Source organism: Cebus imitator, unplaced genomic scaffold (genome assembly GCF_001604975.1).
Source record: "Cebus imitator isolate Cc_AM_T3 unplaced genomic scaffold, Cebus_imitator-1.0 Scaffold70, whole genome shotgun sequence".
Taxonomy (NCBI): Eukaryota; Metazoa; Chordata; class Mammalia; order Primates; family Cebidae; genus Cebus; species Cebus imitator.
In genome coordinates this window covers 2511500-2534621 of record NW_016107385.1, presented here as the reverse complement: position 1 = coordinate 2534621, position 23122 = coordinate 2511500, and the positions used below count along the sequence as shown (strand labels likewise).

Genomic DNA, 23122 nt, shown 5'->3' with positions numbered 1-23122 from the left:
GGGGGACAAGGGAAGCTGAGGGCAGGCGCAGGAGCTGGCGCGGGGCGAGAGCCTCAGCTGCCGTTCCTCTGCTCTCCCGTGTTTCCAGTGCCTCTTCACCCCTGTGTCAGCTTCTCTCCCCGGGGAAGTGGGGCTGGGTGGGGATTACTGCTGCCTACTGGGACGGGAAGCCGCCTCCATCTGCAGGGATTATCAGGCCCAGTGGAGCTGGCTCCAGCAGCCACAGCCCTCAGGACCTCCCCCGCTCTCCACCTGTGACCTCATAGAGCAGGGGCTGTCACTCTGGGTATGTGGCCTGGTGTTTTTTCTCCGCTGTGGGGTTTTCCGGACCTCTCAGGGGAAAGAGATACTGACCGTCCCCTAAAATGTGGAAACTCTGCCCAGGGGAATGATCTGTCTCCCAGCAGTCAAGCCAAAGAAACCTCTGCTCAGCAAGACTGAGTCAGTGGAGCTCCTCAGTGTTGGAGGAGCCATCAGCTCCACATGGAGGCTTGCCCTGCCCTGAGGACATTGTGCCACAGCCCTCGCCCAGGGGACAGGGACCCAGAGAGCCTGGGAGGAGCAGTAAACCCAAAAAACAAGAAATGCCCTTTCCCCCAGGCAAGCCTTGCCTGCAAACCCTAACTCGAATAGCTTCGTAGCAGGGACTCAGCGAGCCCTCAGGTGGTCCCTGCCCTCCTGCCAGCCCCACTGCGGGGTGGGGCTGCTGAGCCGGAGTAGAGCCCAGGCCCACGAAGGTTTCCGAGGAACAGGGAAAGAAAGGCCCTGTCCTCCATCTGGAGACCAGAAACGAGGCTCGCTTCACCTGTTCTTCCTGCTGACCAACACCAGCCTGGCTCAGCAGCCTCCCTCTGTCCTTGAGTGGTGGGTGGGTCACAGCTGCGTCCCCTAGCCCAACCCTCAGCCTCCCCCCACCCCACTCCTGCTCTGCCCCCAGTCTGTGGGGCCACAGAGCAGCCTCAGAGGCAGCGTGGGACAGGAAGAGGCCTGACCAGGGACAGTCCCCTGGGGAGGACCAAAAGTCAGGGCCTAGGGGCCGAGTGCCGACAGGCGGTTGTGCCACACTGGCAGCGAAGAAGGTGGCAGGGAGTGCAGCCGTGGTGGCAGCGGGTCCCCAGGGCAGGCGTCGTGCCCTTGTGGCCAGGGTGACTGAATCTGCCAGCTGTGGGGCCTGTTCGTGCCAAGTCTGCCCTGGCTCCGTCTGGTCGTAATGGATGCTGGCGCCAGGCCAGGCCCCCTGCCAGCTCTGGTCACACTCGGCTAGCGAGAGGCCCAGCCCATTAACTCCTTGCCAAGGCCCATTGTCTGGGTCCCTGCCCGCTGGTTTATTTACTCGGGGGCTGGCCAGGGCTGGGAGGTGACAGTGGGGTGGACTGCGGGCGGGGCAGTGGGGTGGGGGGACTGGGGAGGCTTAGGCCTGAGGAGGGGACTGAGAGCAGGAGTGGGGCTGGCAGGACGGTGCCTTCAGAGCTCAAGGGCAGGGCACGCTGTGAGGGTTTTTTGTGTTTTGCGTGTTTNTTTTCGCTGCATTGAAGGTTCCCTGTAGAGGCAGATGCACCTCCAGAGGCCCACCCAGTACCTCAGGGGTGAGAGAGGGCACTGGAGACACAAGACCCTATCTCCCCAGACAGCCACCTTCAAAGCCCCTTAAAGAATTTTTTTACATGACCTACCCTCTTGTATTTAGGTTGGCATTTGAAATTTTCCTTCACAAATTGAAATCGTTCCAAAGGATATCCTTTTTAGCATTTTATGAATATTAACTTTTCACTTTCTATATGCGTTTATTATATTTTATAATCATGAAAATTCAAAGAGAATGAATATTGACATTTTCCAATAAAAATTTTATCTTTCTTTTAAATGTTCAATGGAATCTAAATCCCAGAGCAATTCTGTGTCCAACATTATTCATTTAAAAAAATAGGGGAACAAACTCTAATTAAACAGCTTAGCAATTTACATTATTTCATTCTCTCCAAGAACTTGTATGTCCATTCCACTCCTGTTACATATTTTATGCTACTGTAAGGGTTTTTTTGAGACTGAGTTTTGCTCTGTTGCCCAGGCTGGAGTGCAGTGGTGATCCTGATTCACTGCAGCCTCGACCTCCTGGGCTCAGGTGATTCTCCCACCTCAGCCTTCTGAGTAGCTGGAACTACAGGCACGCACCACCATGCTTGGCTAAGTTTTGTATTTTTTGTAGAGACACGGTTTTACCATATTGCTCAGGCTGGTCTCCCAATTCCTAGGCTCAAGTGATCCGCCCACCTCGGCCCCCTAAAGTGTTAAGATTACATGTGTGAGCCACAGTGCCCAGCCTGTATTTATTTTTTATGCTTGAAACTCTTTTACTGGCTAGGCATGGTGGTTCATGACTGTAATCCCAGTACTTTGGGAGGATGAGGCAGGAGAATGAGCCCAGGAGGTCAAGACTGCAGTGATATGTGATTGCGCCGCTGCACTCTAGCCTGGGTGACCAAGGGAGAACTTGTCTCAAAAAAGAAAAGAAAAAATAAAATCTTTGATTGATTATTGTATTAAATAAAATTTAAAGATTAAAACCTCCTCTGTTCTAAAAGCTGAGCATTAAATTTATTTGTTATGATTTTAGTGTTAGACTAGTTAATACTCAATTGATCAGAGCAATGTAAATAATTATAAAATTTGATAAACAACTATTAAACATAAAAAGTAAATTTTTATTGGAAATGCATCTCTTCATAAAATGGTTGGGGCAGGTTTTCTTCCCAGTTAACGTACGTGTATGTGGGTGACTTATTGCTAGACTCACACAAGGGTCAACATGAATTTTATTCCTATGTTTTGTCTTTGTAGGTTTAAACATTGGGAAACACTGACCACATAAATAAATAAATAAGTGGAAGCCAATGAGTTTGTTAGGAGAATGTCATTCAGTTCTTTGAACTTCTTCCAAGTTATATGCCTAATAACGTTATTATCAAAATGTTTTTTTATGATCCGCTGACAATTTGATTAGTGCCTCTTGCAATTTTGTTGAAAGCAGAGCGCGAAACCACTTGACTTGCAGAAAGACTTGCTCCCCGGTCACTTGACCCCCAGAAGTCACTGTGTTTGATGCCTTGGAGATTTCTACCCCTAGGGCAGTGCCCCAGAGTGGGGGTCACATGGGTGAGAGGGGCAGCTTTCTCTTGCAAAACTCTTTTCCCTAGCATGTAGGAAAGGGGATGCCTTGTCTTAGATACCTTTTCAGGGAGATCGCCTTTAGGAAAAAGAGCGTAGAAAACTGAGGATCAGAAAAGGGATTCTCCTCAAACTATCTTGATTCACAAACCCCTTTGGGCACCCCTGGTGGTGTGTCACAATTTTATGACTAACAGACTGGAAATGTATCTGGGGGCCAGAATGTGAGTTTTTTCTCCTCTGCTTGGAGTGTGCTCCGAAATGGATATGATTCAACTACCTAGATGCCTGTGGCCAATATTCCACTTCTTCACAGTCCTCAGAATGCCCTGGCAGGGCTTCTCTCCCTTGTTCAGGCCTCCTCAAGCTCATACCTGCAACCTCTTCATTCTTTTTTTTTTTTTTGAGACGGAGTTTCGCTTTTGTTACCCAGGCTGGAGTGCAATGGCGCGACCTCGGCTCACCGCAACCTCTACCTCCTGGGTTCGGGCAATTCTCCTGCCTCAGCCTCCTGAGTAGCTGGGATTACAGGCATGCGCCACCATGCCCAGCTAATTTTTTGTATTTTTAGTAGAGACGGGGTTTCACCATGTTGACCAGGATGGTCTCGATCTCTTGACCTCGTGATCCACCCGCCTCGGCCTCCCACAGTGCTGGGATTACAGGCTTGAGCCACTGCGCCCGGCCAACCTCTTCATTCTTACTGTGTACTGAGGGTTCCCTGAACTGAAGGAAGAAAGAGTCTGGAGGCTGGGAGAGACCCTGTTCAGCAGAGTTAGAAACATCAGTCTATCCCAGGGTCCTAGACAAGTGATCTCCACGTAATCAGCAACAAATGGACAGGCAGCACTTCCAAATATTTGTATACTTATCATATTTATGTGCTACTGCCAATCCACATGCCATGTGGATTAAGCTTTATTTTTGTTGTTTTTTTTTTTCTTTTTTCGAGATGGTGTCTTGCTCTGTCGCCCAGGCTGAAGTGCAGTGGTGCAATCTCGGCTGACTGCAATGTCTGCCTCCCGGGTACAAGAGATGCTTGTGCCTCAGCCTCCCAAGTAGCTGGGATTACAGGCATATGCCACCACACCTGGATAATTTTTGTATATTTTTGGTAGAGGCGAGGTTTCACCGTATTGGCCAGGCTGGTCTCAAACTCCTGACCTCAAGTGATCCACCCGCCTCAGCCTCCCAAAGTGCTGGGATTACAGGTGTGAGTCACCGCGCCCGGCCTATATTTGCTACTCTTAATAGATTATTTTGTAAACCTTTGTAACCCACTTCTCTAGACTCAAGAGCTTTCATTCAAGGCTGTCTGTAAAGCCCCAGTGGACCTGTGAGAGAGTGGTAATGGACAGCACTGAACCTCTGTTCAGGCCTTTGCAAAGGCATGTACTCTGCAATTCTTCAGCCAATACTTACAAAGGTTATGTGCCAGACACTGTGCTAGGTCCTAAGAATATAAAAAGACACGCTCTTTTGTTGTATCACAATGTGAGTATAGTTAATACTCCTGAATTAGACACTTAACAATGGTGAAAGTGGTAGATCTTACGTGTTTTTGACCAGAATTTTTTCTTTTTAAAAGATACCATCTCTGCTCTTAAGGAGGTTGTAGCATAGTGGAGGAAACAAGAGAATCCACCAATTCATTTACCTGGCAACTTTTAATTAATAGAGTGCCAATCATGTTCTAGGCTGGTGCAGGTGCTGAGGATAAGCCTATAAGTAAACCAGGCACAATTGGCCTCTTATGGAGCTTACCATACATGGCCAGGTAGATGTACTGCACTGCCCAGTACAGAAACCAGCCACATGTGGTTGTTTAAAATTAAATTATGATGAAATGCAATTTAACATACAGATCCTCCGTCTCTGCAGCCACATTTGAAGTGCTCAGTAGCCACAGGTGGCTAGTGCTATTCTAGAGGACAGCACAGCTGGAGAAGGTTTCCATCACTGCAGACAGCTATTAGCATGGTCAGAGCTGCAAATGGATGAGCCAGATCATCAAGTGGAGGCCTTGCCCATCTCTCCAGTGCTTTTGTGCCAGTTTGAAAAGGTTTTCTCTCTGAGCAGGTGCAACTCCTTGCCAGGGGTGAGGCTTGTGGAGCAGGATATGGTTCTGGGCCTAAGAGAAGTCAAGGTGTAGAGAACAGGACATGCAGATCACCACGTGGTCACCATGTCCCTGGAGTAAAGGACTCCAGGGTCTGGAGTTGTCTAATCTCATCTCGCATGACACCCTCCCCCAGTGCACCACATGCCCTGCTCATGCTGCTGTCTTAGCCTTGTTCCTTTCCCCACCTCTGCGCCTCCTAAATTCCCTACAAGGCCCAGGTGAAACTCCACCTTTTTTCTCCCCAAAGCCCTCCCTGAACCGTTTATGAGGCTGATCAACATTCACTGAGCATAGTATTTGTACTATAGTATTTGTGTTATTGGTGGGAGTGTGGTGGGGCTGCAAGATGAAACAGGTCCTTAGACTTTCAATGTGGGTGGTTCTAACTCCCTGTCCTAAATTTGGGCCTTCACAGCCCAGTATGTGCATCGTCAGTGCACATCCCCAGGTGAAGAAAGGCTTAGAAGTCTGCGCACTTCTCCTTCCCATCCCGCGACTACTGGCAAGTAGTGCCTTACAAAGCTTTGTCCCCACTTCCTTCCTCACTAAATGATACCCAAAAAGGATTCACTGAAGGATTCATGCCTTAATGATTCAACATGAGAAGTGGTGAGGCCAACCCTTACCAGCTGACAATGACTTAATCATCTTCAGAGATTCTCAAAAGAAGCTGGAATCTAAACAGCCCCTCAGCTGGTATTGTTCTTAAAGAAGACTTAGCTATAGACAGGTCTCACTCTTCATATGAGTCATAAAATCCACTTCCTCTGGGCGAATTTCAGAAGGGGTAAATATTGTTGCCCGAATTCCAGAGTGATGAAGACGTGTCAACAAAATGCTTCTTGTGGAATCTCTGGCCAGCTGCCTCTTCAGCCCTGTAGACCCCCTTGCTGAGCCCGGGCCCTGCCTGGAGTTAGGCTGCCATTTCCTCTCCTGTTTTCACAGATGGGGCCTTGGGCAGCCAGTCTGAGGAACTGTCCCTGTGCTGATGCTGGGGGTGCAACCCAATGAGAAGAGGATTGGCTCTGAAGTTGGGTCTGGGTTCAAATCCTAATTCTGCTACAGTCAGCCAAGTGACCCTGGGCAAATAAATGAACACTTCTGAGCCATTGCCATGTTTGTAAATGGTAATTTTTTGTAGATAGTAATTTGTAGTTGGTAATACCTGGATCACAGGTTGTTGAGGAACCTAAATGATAATAAGTCTCTAATGTGTGGTTTAAAGTTAAGATCCTGGCCCTGCCACTTACAGACTATGGAGTGTTAGGCAAGTGACTTAGATGTTATATGTGTCTCTCACCTCCTCCCTAGGGGTGAAATAGTAGAGTCTAATTTCTAGGGCCATTGTGAGGATGACTTAATGCCTGACTCATGATGAATGCTCAGTGAATATTGGCCTCCAGCAACTGGAGTAAGCAAGGTAGTTATTATAATCCCCACCTAGAGGGCCAGGGAGAATCACACACTTGCTGTGGCTGAAGCCTTGATGAGAACCCGGCTCCCTGCATCCTAGTCCCGGGCCACAAATCAAGCCTCTGGCCACTGCCTCCTTCTGGCTGGCTCCCTGGGCCCACTTCCAGTCCCATGGAGCTGCTGAATAGGCGACAGCTCATCCCAGGAGCCAGGCTGCTGGCTTCACTCCCTTCCAGAGGGCCTGGGAAGCCTCTTCATGTCAGTCTGTGGCTTTGTCACTTACCCCTGATGGAGTTTGCCCTCTCTGTGGGCAGGTTCCTCTCCCTAATTGTGGCTGATGTTCATTTCCACGCCCAAAGAAGTGTCAGCCGGTCCCCTTAGCTGCTCAGGATCAGAGTGGCATGGGACAGTGCAAGGATCATTCTGGAGCCAGGGAGGAGGAAAAGGGCAGGCCTTGGCTATGCCTCTCAGCTGTGCTGACAGCAGGAGAGTGGTTAATATAAAGCCAGGCTTAGCTACAAGTTGGAAGGGCTGAAGAGACAGGAGCTAGAAGTCAAGGAAAGAAGACAGAGGCCAGGGTTTGCAGAGCTAAGACAGGCCTCCTCTCCTCTCCTCTCCATGTTATAGGTAAGGAAAATCTGCCTATTTTGCCAAGGTTGCATCATGGTTGGTAGGAAAGATTGGGATGACAATCTAGTCTCTGGAGTGCCTGCTTGACTTTCCTTGCAGTACCCAAAGCTACTCTCTCCTCCCACCCCAGACACTCGGTGTCTGACAAGCCCCCTCCTACCCCAATATCACTGCCTCACTGTGGTCCATGGCCCATGGGCCCTGGCTGGAGGAGGAGCTGGCATGAGCAGGGGTACCCACCTGCCCGAGAGAGACCTTCAGGATAGTCCCATCATGCCCTGTGGCCTTGTGCCCCCAGTCACCCCCAGAAGCCTGAGACTCTTGGTCATCCTTTGTCCCCAAGATTTTCACCCCCATATAGCTCTATTCCTCTAATCTGACCCAATCCCTGGGATCCTTTCACTCTGTTTTCAGGAACTTATGGTTTATCATCAGCAAAATCTCCTCATACACTCACCCCTCCCTTTGAACATTGCTTTCACCGTCCTGTTCTATTGGAAACCTGCCCGACCCCCACATACAGCTTCCTTGCCGCCACCTCCCGTCTTGGCTGTTTTTCTTCTTCCACATAGCTGACACCAGTGTGGCTGGAGGCGGCGAGTCGTCATCCTTGCCTTCATGGCCACCTCTAGGTTTCTCCCACTTCCTCCTTCCGCTAAGTCTTCATCTCCTTTGTGGCTATGCCCTGACATCAGCCCAGCCACCATCCCTTCTAGTATTTACCACACTCTAGCCCCCTCCTGTTCATTTGCAGATTTTGCTGCCTGGCTCACGGTCTTCCTCTCCACCACCACTCCTCTGCTTTTCCTAAACCTTAACATTCAGCCATTCTTTTGTCCAGCAGACGTTCCTGAGCACATAATGTATACCAGGTACTGTTCTTAGAATAGAGTTTATAAGCATGGACCAGAGAGAAAATGTCCCTGCCCTCAGAGGTTTACATTCTGATGGCAGCAAGGATAGTTAACCAATGAGCCAGCCCTACGTAATGTAATGTTAGGCAGAGGAGCTATGAAAGGAAAGGCAGATGAAGGGGTAGTGGTAGTAGGGGGAGCTGTTTAAGAGTTGGGGGACAAGGAAGGTCATCCATGTAGATGTCTACCCAGCACCTCTTGGTCTTTGGCCTCCTCACTCTCCACCTCTCACTATGCTACCTCTGCCTCCCACTCCCATGGCCATGGCTTATGCCTCAGCACTTCTGAACCCCCTGCTGTCTGACCACCCCTTCCTGGGTCCTCAACTGATTTATTCTGTTATCTCCGTTCACTGTCGTGTCCCCTTTGGGACCTCACTGCCTTTGAACTTGTCTGCTTTCACTACCTGCAACTCCCTTCTCCAGCTCGATTCTGTGGACTCTGACAAGAATCACCCATTTGCAGAAGCCGTCTCCTCTCTTGCTCCTTTCCCTTCAGTTGGAATCTCCTGACACAGCCTCCACTCTGCTTAAACCCAACACCCTGCACCTGCACTGAGTAGCTGAGTATTGCTGGGAAAACTCACAGCCATGCTGAGTAGCTGCACCTGACTCTTCTGGCCACAAACTTCATGTGGGCGCTCAGTTTGCCCAGCAATCTTACTATATTTCTCTACTAAATCCATGCCCCCACTCCCCAGATGAGCATTCCACATCTTCTCCAACCCTCAACACCTTCCCTTAGTTTCTGGCTGTTAAAGATCTTGCTTCTTACTTTGCTGAGAAACTAAATGTCATCAGCTGGAATGTAACTGCCTTCTCACTGTCAGATCTCCCAAGATGCCTGCATCTATGCCCGCTGCTGCCTTCTTTTCTCACAACAGATGCATGCATGGATAGATGGATGGATGGATGGATGGATGGATGGATGGACACACAGACAGATGGACAGATGGGCAGATGGACAGATGGATTGATGGATGGATGGATGGATAGATAGATGGACAGATGGATGGATGGATGGATGGATTGGATGGATGGACAGATGGATGAAGGGATGGATGGACAGATGAATGGATGGATGGATGGATGAACGGACAATGGATGGATGGACAGATGGATGGGTAGATGAATGGGTGGATGGATGGATGGGTGGATGGGTAGATAGATGGTTGGATGGATGGATGGATAGGTGGATGGATGGATGGATGGATGGATGGATAGGTGGATGGATGGATGGATGCATGGATGGATGGGTGGATGGATGGATGGGTGGATGGATGGATGGGTGGATGGATGGATGGATGGACGGATGGATGGATGGATGGATGGATGGGTGGGTGGATGGATGGATGGATGGATGGATGGACGGACGGATGGACGGGTGGGTGGGTGGATGGATGGATGGATGGATGGATGGATGGATGGGTAGATGGGAGGATGGATGGATGGATGGATGGATGGATAGATGGATGGATGGATGGGTAGATGGGAGGATGGATGGATGGATGGATGGGTGGATGGATGGATGGATGGATGGTCTCCTCTTGCATCCCTGGCCAATCCCTTCATTTTGTATACCTTATCCCTTCACTTACTCAAGACTTTGCCTGAAATCATCTTTCTCTTTGCTGCACTATGCAACTCTCTCTCTCTACCAGGCCATTGCCTTCAGCACATAAACATGCTATGATCTCTCTCATTTCAAAACAAATGCTACCTTGACCCTACACCCTCTTCAGCTTCTGCTCCACTTTCTCCTCCTTTTTCCACACTCCTCCTTGGACTGGTTGTCCCTGCTGGCTGCCTCTCTGTATCTTCACCTCCCTCTTAGCCTGCTCCAGCCAAGTTTTTGTCTCTGCCACTCCATTGAAACTGCTCTTGTCCAAGTCACCAGTGATCTCCTGTTGGTGCATCCAAGAGGTCTGCCTCCTGTTCTCACCTCATCAATTTCTCAGCAGTGTGTGAACAGTAGAGCACTCACTCCTCTTTGCAATGCTACCTTTTCTTGGAGTCCCGGACTCCACACTGGCCTGGTTTCCTCCTAGCCGGGTGGCAGCTCTTTCTCCAGCTCCTTCGTTGGCTCCTCCTCTTCTTCATCTCTAAATTTGAGTGTGGGGTGGGGACTTTTTTCTTGTTTACAGTCTCTCCCAGTTAGATGGTTAGATTCCATTTAGGCCTGTGCCTTTAAATGTCTTCTAGAGGTTAGGATCTTTGAGAGGCAACGCGGAAGAGAATAGAGAAGCTTGCCGGAGTGTGAGCCCCTGCTCTGGCCCTCGTGACCGTGACGCTAGTGTGATGTTGCTGCTGTTAAATTCTCTATGTAAGATCGGCTTTTACATGGAGCCTGAGACAAAGGCTTAAGCATGAGTAGTTTATTTGGAAACATGATCCCAAGGAGCAGGGGTGTGGGGGAGGAGATAGAAAATGGAGAAAGAGGGGAGTCAATTCGAGAGTATGTTAACATCTCTCTGAGTGAACACCACTCCGTCTTTCTGTGAAGCTTTGTGAAATGTGCTTCAGAAGCCGCTGGAAGAGAGACAGTTATCTGTCAGCTCCTGTTGTGTCATCTCATGGAATGTTAGCTCTCCTGCACTTCTGGGTGGCTCATGTGTCAATGCCAAGCAGGTTCCATGGGTGTCCCCCCATCACAATATCAGGCGAGAGGCACATGAAGAGGCCTTGTCAGGCTGCATTTACACAATGCTGGTCAAGACCTGTGCAAAACTGGTCGCTGGAGCAAAGGCTGGAACAAGAGGTGAGGCTGTGCGCGTTTGAAGTGGTACGTAGGATATGCCCTGTATGGACAGTGGTAACTGTAGCTCTCACCTCATAGGTTACTGAGAAGACTCATGATGTAATGTATGTGTTTGGAGGAGTGCCTGGCTCTTAGCAGTGACTATCTACATAGTGGTGGCTCTGCCCTGACATCCCCTCTGCCTAGCTGACACCTCGGAGGCCTGTCATGTCCGAAATGGAGCTCACATGCCCTGTCCCTCCCCTTGTCCAACTCTTCCTCCAGTCTTTTCACTGCGGTTAGATGGGTGGGATTCATTTCTCTCTCCCACCCCTCCCATCCAATTCATTATCAAACTCTAGCTTCAGAAAATACCGCAGTCTGGGCTTCTCATTAATCCTCATCACAAAGTGACTGACCTGGGCCAAGTCACCACTGCCCCTCGCCTGGCCCACTGCACTAGCCTCCTGACCATCTCCCGCCCCCACTCCCCGCTTCCTGCCGTTTGTTCTCCCACGACAGCCTGAGTGACAATGCTACTGCTGATTACATCGCCCTCTAACAGCTTGCTATTATCCTTTATATATTTTTATTTTAAAAAATCTTTTTTAAAAAATAATAAGGCTGGGCATAGTGACTCATGGCTATAATCCTAGCACTTTGACGGGCCAAGGCAGGAAGATCACTTGAGTCTGGGAGTTTGAGGTTACCCTGGGCAATGTAGTGAGACCGCCCCCACTCCCCGGCCCCCATCTCTGCAAAAAAACCCTTAAAAAATAGCTGGGTATGGCAGTGCATGCACCTATAGTCCCAGTTACTTAGGAAGCTGAGGTAGGAGGATCACCTGAGCCTGAGAGTTCGAGTCTGCAGTGAGCTGTGATTGTGTCACATCACTGCACTCCAGCCTGGGCGACAGAGCAAGATCCTGTCTCTAAATAAATAAATCAGCTTTTTCATCCACTGAAAGTATACAATTCACTGTTTTCTTTTTTTTTTTTTAACGTATATTTGCAGGATTGTGCAAACATCACCACAATCAATTTTAGAACATTTTCATCATCCTTCAAAAGAAACCAGCGCCCGTTATTAGTCACTCCACATTTCCTCCCAATCTCCCCGGCCACAGCCCACTACGAATCTGCTTTCTGTCTCTCTGGGTTTGTCTATTTTGGATATTTCATAGAAATGGAAAAATGCCATATATGGTTTTTCTGACCAGTTTCTTTTTCTCATTATTATTAAGATAAACCCCAAACTCCCTGCCGTGGCCTTCCAGGCTCTCCATGGTCCAGCATCCCCCGGGCTCCCAGCTTTGCTTATGACTGCCATCCCTGCCCCATTTCCTTCAAGGTCACTGACTGTCTTGCGCAGGCCCCTCTCCTCTCCTTCCCCTCAGGACCTTGACCCTAGCTCATCCCTTTGCTGGAACATTTCTTCCTAGATCTGTGAAATGGATTCTGCCCAAACCTTTCCTCCTCAGAGAGGACTGTCCTCTTCTCCACCCTCCTCTGCGTCTCCCTCGGTCTCTTCCCCTGACTATTGGAAATGCATATGTATTTGCTGTGCACTATTACGGGCCACCTGCTATGTTCTGAATGTTTGTGTCCTCCACAATCCACGTGTTGAAATCTTCATCCCTGAGGTGATGCTGTTGGGAGGTGGTTAGGTCATGAGGGTGGAGCCCTCACAAGGGCAATTAGTACCCTTACAAAAGAAGCACTAATAACACTGAAGACACTCAGTCCCCAGTGACAGCCTTCCACCAGGTGAGGACAGTGAGAGGCGCCTTCTGTGAGCCAGGAAACAGGCTCTCACCAGACGTAGAATCTGATGGCACCTCAATCTTAGACTTCCCACCCTCCAGAACTGTAAGAAACACGTTTCCGTTGTTTCTAAGCCACATAGCCTATGGTATTCTGCTATGGCAGTCTGAAGGGACTAACACACAGCCTCATACCCCCATACAGCAGCTAAACTCTCTTCCCTCAGGCTTTCCTCATAGATTATCTTCGTAGAGTCTTGTGCTCCTCCAGGAGAGAAAATCCCATTTATCAGCTGTAAGGCTTACTGCTCCAAACACAATTAAAACATCATGGCCTGAAGATACACAGTCCCCACCCATCTGTGCAGCCTCATAAGCAAAGCTGCAGGCAGTGGCTACTGCTCTGCATGCACCAGGCTTCTGTCTGGGCTTCACCTGCTTCCTACCTCTCTTCTTTAGAGGCCTCATATTGCCTCTTCCCTTTCTCTTTATTAGCTTATCCCAACACTTTGGGAGGTGGAGGTAGGAGGATTGCTTAAGGCCAGAAGTTAGAGACTCCTCCCAACCCCGGGGCAATATAATGAGACACTGTTTCTACAAAAAGTGAAGAATGAGTCAGGTGTGGTGCCACGTATCTGTAGTCTCAGCTAATCAGGAGGCTGAGGCAGGAGGATCACTTGAGCCCAGGAGTTTGAGGCTGCAGTGAGCTACGATCATGCCATTGCACTTCAGCCTGGGTGACAGAGTGAAACCTCGGCTCAAACAAACAAACAAATAAATAGCCTGATAGGGAAAACAGGAAACAGGACTTTTCATACATTGCTGGTGGGGATGAAAGCAGTGCAACCTCTGTGGAGGACAATTTACAATCTCTCTCTCAGCTACGGACCCTTGAACCCATTCTACAGATGTACCGGCCCACGTCTGAAAGGCCATACACGGCACAGTCTGAGAGCCTAAGACTGGGCACCAGCCACTCAGTACTGTAACAGAAGGCTGGTTTAGAACAAGGAACACTTTGCGATTGTCGGAAAAGAATGGGAAATCTTCTCTGTGTAGAATGGGACAATCTCCATGATGTATGAGCAAGAGAAACTGTGCTTGCAGCAAACGACCTTTGGAATAATGAAGAGGAAAACTAAGAACATGTATTTACATAAATGAATCCTGCAAGGATATAACATTTTTTTATATCAGAAATTGGGAACTGTTAGGGAAAAGTTAGGAAGAAAACTTCTCACTGAGCCATTGATGTCATTTTTATGTTTGAACCATATGACTGTTACATTTAAAATATAAAATTTTTAAATATATGAAAACAATTATAATCTTATTTGGAGGAGTTCTCATTTTCTGAAGATTTTAAACTCTTTTTTTTTTTTTTTTTTTGAGACAGAGTCTTGCTCCGTTGCCAGGCGCCAGGCTGGAGTGCAGTGGCGTGATCTCGGCTCACTGCAACCTCCGCCTCCTGGGTTCAAGCAATTCTCCTGCCTCAGCCTCCCGAGTAGCTGGGACTACAGGCGCGTGCCACCACGCCCAGCTAATTGTTGTATTTTTAGTATAGATGAGGTTTCACCATGTTGGCCAGAATGGTCTCGATCTCTTGACCTCGTGATCTGCCTGCCTCAGCCTCCCAAAGTGCTGGGATTATAGGTGTGAGCCACCACGCCCAGCCAGATTTTAAAATCTTTATTCTGGCCGGGCATGGTGGTTCATGCCTGTAATGCCAGCACTTCGGGAGGTTGAGGTGGGCAGATCACCTAAGGTCGGGAGTTCAAGACCAGTCTGACCAACATGGAGAAACCCCATGTCTACTAAAAATACAAAATTAGCTGGGTGTGGTGGCTCATGCCTATAATCCCAGCTACTTGGGAGGCTGAGGCAGGAGAATTGCTTGAACCTGGGAGGCAGAGGTTGCAGTGAGCTGAGACTGTACCACTGCACTCCAGCCTGGGCAACAAGAGCAAAACCTAGTCTCAGAAAGAAAAAAAAAAAAAAAATCTTTCTTCCAAGAAACTGAAAGTGTTCAGTCGTCAGAGTTGGATGTAGCTAGTGACCTCTCTAAGACGTCAGCTGATGTATGGGGTATGGCCTATTGGCTCACCCAGGACAGGGGCCTTGTTTTATTCATCAGTGTGTTCCCAACATGTCACAATGTATGACACACAGTGGCACTCGCTAAATGTCTGTGGAATGAAATACTCAATCAATGCATGAATAGAAAGATTCCTAACTCACTAAGAGTTACTTCAGTCTTGGCAAGGGTCTGATATAAAATGGTCAAAATGGATGACTTGGAGCAAGGAGGAAAACAGCAAAGCTGTTTGAGCCCCAGATGAGAGGCTGGCACCCCACACGTGTGCTGCTGCCCTCCCAGCAACACATTTCCTGGGTTGTGCTTTTTTTTTTGCATTAATTATTATACTTACTGGCCGGGCGCGGTGGCTCAAGCCTGTAATCCCAGCACTTTGGGAGGCCGAGGCGGGTGGATCACGAGGTCAAGAGATCGAGACCATCCTGGTCAACACGGTGAAACCCCGTCTCTACTAAAAATACAAAAAATTAGCTGGGCATGGTGGTGCGTGCCTGTAATCCCAGCTACTCAGGAGGCTGACGCAGGAGAATTGCCTGCACCCAGGAGGCGGAGGTTGCGGTTAGCCGAGATCGCGCCATTGCACTCCAGCCTGGGTAACAAGCGAAACTCTGTTTCAAAAAAAAAAAAAAAAAAATTATTATACTTTAAGTTCTGGGGTACATGTGCAGATTGTGCAGGTTTGTTACATAGGTAGACACGTGCATGGTGGTGGTTAGCTGCACCCACTGTCCATCATCTGTACTTTTCTTGAGACATGGGGTCTGGAGAACAATAATGAGTAAATGTTAAACATAGTGTCATCACAGCCATGAAGCCACCAATAAGCCACTGTGGGCAGGTTACCTGTCACTCGCTCTCTCCCCAGGAGTGCAAAGCTGGTCTTTTATTATACTTTAAGTTCTGGGGTACATATGCAGGACTTTGCCTCCACACACCTGAGGGCAAACTGTAAACTGGCAGTGGCTCCCAGCCACAGCTCTGCGCCCGTAGCCCTGTGGCACTGCTGTGAACGGGCCCAGCATGGTCTGAGCACACAGTGGACTCCTGGCAGTGGCCCTGGGTGGTTGGCATCAGTTATACCCCAAAAGGAGTGTCAAGCTGTGTGGGAGCCAAGACTGAAGGCTGTTGGGTGCCAGCCCAGCACACACCCTTACCTCCTCCAGGCCCTGGCTGCCACCCTGCAGCTGCTCTCTGCCTGAGGCAGAGGAGTGTGGCACAAACTGTGGCTTTTGCTGGGCTGGGTCTCTCCCTCCTCCCACACCTGCCTCAGGGGCTCCTGCAGATGGGTATCTCTGTTTCCTCCCAGGCCTCCTTGGCGTAATCGTCCTCTCTCTTCCTACCCTGAGGTGGGGAATTTTCTCTGAGTAGGGAGTGGGACTTCTGCAGGCAGGAGGCCGCCAAAGCCCTGAGCCCAAGGCCACACAGCCTTGCAGGGAGTGTGTTGAATGGAAGCATTGCCCAGAGCTGGATATGAGAGAAGCCAGAGAGCTGGGCCCTGCCAGGCTTGTGCCTGTCAGATTCCTGCATCTCCCTCCCTCTTCCCAGGCCCTGGCGCTGGACCCAGTCAGCATCCCTCCGCATGACCCTGTGTGCCATCCACCTGTCCCCAGGGGTGCGAGCACTTGCCCAGCAGCCTGGGGCTGGGGACGTGGGCAAGCTGTCAAGATGCGCCCAGCCTCTGCTCCAGGCTAATGCTCCTGGGGACGTGTGCCAGCCAGGAAGCTCTGGGCATTTTTTGTCTCTTGTCTCAGCGTAAGGAGTATTCAGTGGTGTCCCTGGAACACCTGGCTCTGAGGGCAGCTGGGTATTTGCCCAGGCTCTGCAGCAACCTGCCATCTTCTGGGATAGACAGAGGGCTGACTGAGTCCTAGCACTGTGGCTTCAAGGCTGTCTTGACCAGCAGAGGCTGTCCTGGCCCCGCCGCATCTCACTTCCTCCTGTTCCTCCCTGTCCTTCCCACTCACCTCTTACCCTCTACTCACCCTCTCTGGAGCACTGCATCCTACCCCAGGGGAATGCCCAGCCCACACCAAGGCCAGTCAGCTTCTTCCAGAAGGCAGCATAGCCAAGGCGAGCCCAGGGCTGAGGGGCCCCATGGCTGGTTTCCCTTCTCAGAAACCTCCTGACCTCCTAAACTGGAATCTCTGCCTTTGGCTTGCAAGCCAGGAATCACAGATTGGTCACTCAACCAGAGCACTCTTGTGGTATGTCCAGGTCAGAGGGCAGCAAGACCCTCCCATGCCACCCCCAGCAGCTGGATGGAGGGCGATGAGCCCCTCCTGGCGCCTCAGGCCCTCAGCCTCTCAGGTTCCATGAAGGGAGGGGCTCTGGGGAGCCAGCTGCAGCTGTGGGAAACCACACACCGCAGACTGCAGGTGCAAGGGGCCTGGGGGAAGGGGAGGGGATTAACTGTTTCTTGGGAGCAGGCCTTCTCCATCCCGTCCGTTCCCAAATGGTGGCTCCCCCAGGATTCGGGGTAGCGTGCTCAGCAGGGGTGTGGGTTGGGGAGCAGCCATGGAAGAGTCACAGGGCCTGTGATCCAGGGATCCTGGAGACAAACCCCTGACTCGGAGGCCCTGAAGCTCACACGGAGAGGTCAAGATGCTCTCACTGACTCTGGGTGGCTTCAGAGGCCACTGAGAAACCCTGGGCGCCATGTCCCACTTCATGTCTAGTTGCCACTCTCGGGAGCAATTTCTTTCAAGTCATGGGACCTGCCTGGGGGAGGCAGAAGGAAGCCTCATCCTTGGGCTGTGCCACGCACCCCATCTGGGGTCTGCCCACTGAGGACCCTCAGAGTGCTGCCAGGAGGAGCACCGGGCCGGCCTCAGTGGGGCTGGCTGCTGAGTAGGCCGTTCCTCCCTCTGCCTGGGCCTCTGGGTGGTAACCGTGAGTGTGAGTGAGTAAACCCCAGCTCACCAAGACTGGGACACTGCTCTGGGGTTGTCAAAGGGGCTGGAGGCCATTTGAGGGGAAAGCCTTCACAGGTTCCCAGAATGGCTCGGCTCCTTTCTGCCATGCTGTCCCCAGACGCTTAGTGGGATGCTCATGCTGCCCACGTGCCCATCTGCCACAGGTCCAGGTTGATCTGACCTCTCCTCCCGCCAGTTACCTGCCTCCTGGTGGAGCACCCACCCAGAACAGTGTCCTGGCAAGAGGCCCAGGGGGCCCCCGGCCCTGTGGGAAGAGGCCAGCCTTGCCCTTGTGTGAATCCTACCCCAGCCCCCAACTTTCTTCTTACTCTTTCCATTCTTCTACCAGAATAAGCAACTCATTCTCTTACTCTTGATTTTCCCTAAATGTGAGAAAGGTGATGCTCTCTAGGAGAAAGTGCCTGAGTTTACTCTGCGCACTTGGGCACCCACTGCTTGCCAGCCTTGGAAGGTAGACACACATTCTTTCCCTAGAGGAGCTCACAGGCTCGCAGGGCAGACATTCACACTCTATTCAGAGACAGGGCTCTGCAAGGGAAGGCACGAAGTTCGCCAGGGGCAGAGGAGGGGCCACTGATGATGGAGAATGTCCACAGAACTCACAAATGTTCTACCAAGCACACAGTGCTGGCTGTTTGGAACGAAGCAGAAAGGGGGAAGGAAGGCAAAGCGCTCAGGACCACCCTGGGAGATGGGAATGTGCCACAGTAAGTTGTCTTGAAGCCCCGGTGGGGCAGCAGGGGACTATTTCAAAGGGCTTTCAGAATTCAGGGCAGGGTCATTTCCCACTTGGGTAATCAGGGAAGCCTTCTAGAAGGAGGTAGTATTTGAGCTGTGGGAAATGTCAGGAGGCTGAATTGAGGGAACCCGGACCCGACTTGTGCGGACCTTGGTGCCAAAGCCGAGACTGAAGGGTGCTTCCTCCCGGACGAACTATCTGGGGGAAAATTAAATATAGTCGAAGAGTGAAAGATTCTGCCAAGACACTCAAGCGAAGGAGTGGTGTCTACTGCTCCTCCTCTGCCTCCCCTTCCTCAGAAGGGAGCGGGTGATTTCTCCTCCCCATACCCATCCACTTCTGACCTTATGCATCTGCCCCACCCTGCCTTTCCATCCTCGGCTCCCCATTCCTTTCCCTACAGGAACTGCCCATTATAATCTGTAGTAGGATTTTTTAAAAAGCCCATTTGGTCTTTGTCCCCCATTCCTGGCTCAGAGCTTCAAAAACCCTTGGGATCTCCAGAGTGACAGGAGCACCTTTTGTCATTTGTAATGAGCATTTCCATCAGACTTGAGCTTATGATAAGGAGGCGACTCAAGGTGGCCCTTAGTTTTAAGGGAGAGACTGGCCATGCCAGAAAGACCAAGCATGTGATCGGAGTGGAAATTTTGTTCCCACTCCCATCCCCACCGCACCGCCACCCTTTGGGGAGAGGAGGGACTAGAGATTGAGTTCCTCAGTGGTTAATGATTTAATCGATGGTGCCCGTGGAGTAAAGTCCTATGTAAAAGCTTGACCCTGAAACTGAGAGGAGCTTCCCTGTTGGTGAACACACGGATGTGCTGGGAGGGGGACATGCCACGTTCCACGAGGAGGGGGCGCGGAAGCTCTGCACACCCCCCAACACCTTGCCCTGCATAGCTCTTCCCTTTGACTATTCTGAGTCTATATGAACATAGAACTAATTGTTAAGTATAGCATGCTCAGTGAGTTCTGTGAGTCATTCTAGCGAACTGCTGAACCCTCAGTTTGGGTGGTGAGAACCCAAATTTGTAGTCAAGTCAGACAGAAGTGCCAGTAGTCTGTGGGCCCTGCATGTGTCCGAATTCTGAAGCAAGGGTAGTTTTGGGGACTTGGACATTTAACTTGTGGAGTCGGACATTGTAGAAAACAAACTCAGTTTTTCCTACTATACTCTCTCAACACATTCCTGAAACCAGGGGTGGGGCAGGGGCCTCCCCCATCCATCAAGCAAGCTGCCATTTCTACCGCAGTGGGGCGTCCTCCAGTTTAATTCTGACTCTCTCTACCTGGCGATAGTGTCAGGCCACACAGGTCGAGGGCTCAGTCCCCTCTCCTCACTCCTGAAGCCAAGCGCAAGCCCTGGGTTGTTTTGCCCCTGCTCTGTCTGACCAGCTAATTGGGGCTCATTGGAGCAGCTCACAGAACTCAGGGACACACTTACTTACATATGTTGGCTTACTATAAGGACATTCCACAAGCTATACATGAACAGATGCATAGGGTGAGCTCTGGAGGAGGGATGGAGCTTCTTTAACCTCAGTGGTGCTGTACCCTCCAGGAATCCCCACGTGTTCAGCTATCAAGAAATCCTCTGAATCGTGCCCTTTGGGTTTTTATGGAGGCATAATTACATAAGCATGATTGACTAACTAAACCATTGGCCGCTGGTGATCAACTAAACTTCAGCTCCTTTCCTCTCCCTGGAGGTTGAGGGGTGGGGCTGAAATTCCCATCCTCTAAGCTTGTCTCGGTCCTTCTGGTGACCAGCTCCCATCCTGAAGCTGCCTAGGGGCTTAGCATGCAAAAAGACGCTTATCACTTGGGAGAGTCCAAGGCTTTTAGGAGTTGTATGTCAGGAATGAAGACCTAACACCTGTTTCACAATATCATAGGCACTGCGGTAGTTAGTGTCAGAATTGACATTGAATCCAATTGCAGGATGCCCCGTAGGTGTCAGAGACTAGTTGTCAGAACATACAACCAAAGAGCCTCTCTTCCTGAAGATGCACATAACACACCTTCTCTGGCCCGAAATGTCTCTCTGCTCCCTGAGTTAACTAGTCCACTAGTCTATTTTTCTAAATTCTTTATTCCTTTCAAAGTCCACCTCTTTCACAGCTTGGTACTACTGATGCTGTCCTGTAGTCCTTTCTTGTGTAACTCCGCACCTCCCACTAGGTAGCATCCGCTTTTGAAGAGGGAGACCTGGGGAGGCTTGCCCTGGACAAAGCAGTTGTTGACTGAATGCTCAGCGGTGGCTAGAAGGGGAAGGGGGGAAGGCTGCATTGAAGTGAGGAAGGCTGCCGGCCTGGTGAGCACTCCTCCATGAAGCAGCCTCCACTTCAGGCCTCTCCTCCTCCCTCCTTCCTCTGTTGGCTGTCAGAAGCAGTGTCTTGGGATGGGCCGGGTTTTGGAGGCGCTGGCTCCGCAGTTTCCAGCACCATTGACTCTGACAGTAAATACAGAGTTTTGGCATCTTCTCTACTGTGATTGCCAGTGCTCACCCAGGCCAACACCCGCCCCTACACACACACCACACCCACACACGCACATACATGTACCACACCACACCCCTCCCCACACACATATACCACACCCCCCCCACACCACCACGCCTACACACCACACATGCACACAACCACACACACACACCACACACACGCCACCCTTTCACACACGCCACACACTTCCCCCACACCCACCCCCACTACGCACCACACATATACCACCCCCCTCACACACACCCTGAAATACACACCACACACACGCACGCCACACACACCACATACACTACATGCATACACCATGCACATACATCCACACACACACTCTCCACAACCCCCCCCACACACTCACATGGCATACACACACCCTACACACCACGCACATCCACACACATATCACACACACCTACACATCCACAAACACACCATACACACAGCCCACACCCACACCACACACACACCCTGACACCCCACACACCTAAAACACCCCCCACACACATCACACATCACACACACCACACATAGCACACACACACCACACACACACTACACATACCCCATATCCCTCACACCCCACACACACACCTCAAACACCCCCCACACACACCCTGACACCCCACACCTTCCCCCACACACATCACACACCACACCACACACACATCACACATACCACACATACACCCCACCCCCACGCACATCACACACACCACACCCCACACACACCCCACACGCCCACAACCCCCACCCCCGACAGACCACACACACATCACACACCACACACATACACCTACACACACACATACACACACCACATCATGCACACACCACGCACACCACACATTCACACCACACACACACATACCACACACCACACATACACAGACACACACATACACACACACATATACCACACACACCACACACACAACATACCACACACAGAGCACAGGGGCTGGACCATGCCAAGCCCATGTCTGCCTCATTGTGGGCTTCAGTTGCAAATCACCGAACATGGCCATAGTCTGGCCTTGTTACTCCTCTCTCCCATTGCTGTTTGCCAACGTTTGGCAAAGGGCCAGTAGACAACAGTGCGTTCCCTCTCGCACGCTTTCTCACCCACCTTCCACCTCACACACTCCACCTTTCCTTGGAGCTCCTCCAAAGGCCTAGGTTTGTGGCTCCTGAAACAGCTCTCATAGAGTCTATTTGGGTAATCTGGTGAGGACAGAGGGCCAGCCATGTTACCCATCCCCCCAACACCTGGAAGATGAGCAGGCAGTAGACAGGTGGGAGCTACACTGGGCTCCTTCTCCCAGGGAGGCCAATGTGAGAGATTCCAGAAAGTGACCCAGAGGCTCTTAGGAAGCTCAGGGCCTTGTCCCACATCACTGCCCCCGGGGAACTGCTCTGAGCTGCTAGGCCTAGATCTGGCTTTGGAAATAGCCATGGCTCCTACATGATCTTAGGGTCTCCACCTTCACTCATTTTTCCAGCCCCCACCTCCTCTAAAGGCCTCTCTCAGCATACCCTGGGTCTCAGAAGGAGAGAATATTAGCCATTTATACCCTCATGGAAATTTAAACGGCCCTGTCAAGTTTTAGCTGTAACTGGAATGAACGGCCTGGTCCCCAGTTATAGGAATTTTTAAGGAGCAGCTTAAGGGGAAAAGAGGGCTGGGAGGATGGGATGTGTCTTTCCTGGTATTACTGCGCCCCACTCCCCATGTTTTGCTCGTCAAGGAATCTGGAAGAATTCTCGCTCTTCCCCACCAAGTGTTGGGGAATCTTCTATGAAATTATCTCTTCTTAAGATATTCTCAGTCCAAATCTCCCAAGCTTTTCCCCCAAATCTCTTTATCATGAGGATCTGGGGGAAAGAAAATCCCATCTATTTCAGGTTCTGAATATAATACAATTCCATTTTATCTTTCCCTCAATTGGATTCTCATCTAATTTCTCTCCCAGCTGCACTGGCCCCCAGTCACTACAGCAATCCCAAAGTGACCTGCGAGCATCGGAGTGTCACATTTAAAACGGGAAGGGACTTCATAGCTCAGTCCCAACTCCCCAAGTTACAGAGGAAGAAACTCAAGTCCAGCGAAAA

At 50.6% G+C, this 23122-nt stretch overlaps 1 long non-coding RNA gene across 1 annotated transcript in view; it reads right to left on the bottom strand.

Annotated features, from left to right (window-relative positions):
• Positions 1 to 2653: 2653 nt before the first annotated feature.
• The window catches only part of LOC108306135, a 29811-nt gene continuing 9342 nt past the window's right edge, over positions 2654 to 23122 (bottom strand). The window contains exons 3-4 of the long non-coding RNA XR_001826022.2: positions 3856 to 5296; positions 2654 to 3546 (exon numbers count right to left, since the gene is read on the bottom strand). This is a non-coding gene — a long non-coding RNA (uncharacterized LOC108306135). The remainder of the gene's footprint in view (positions 3547 to 3855; positions 5297 to 23122) is intronic.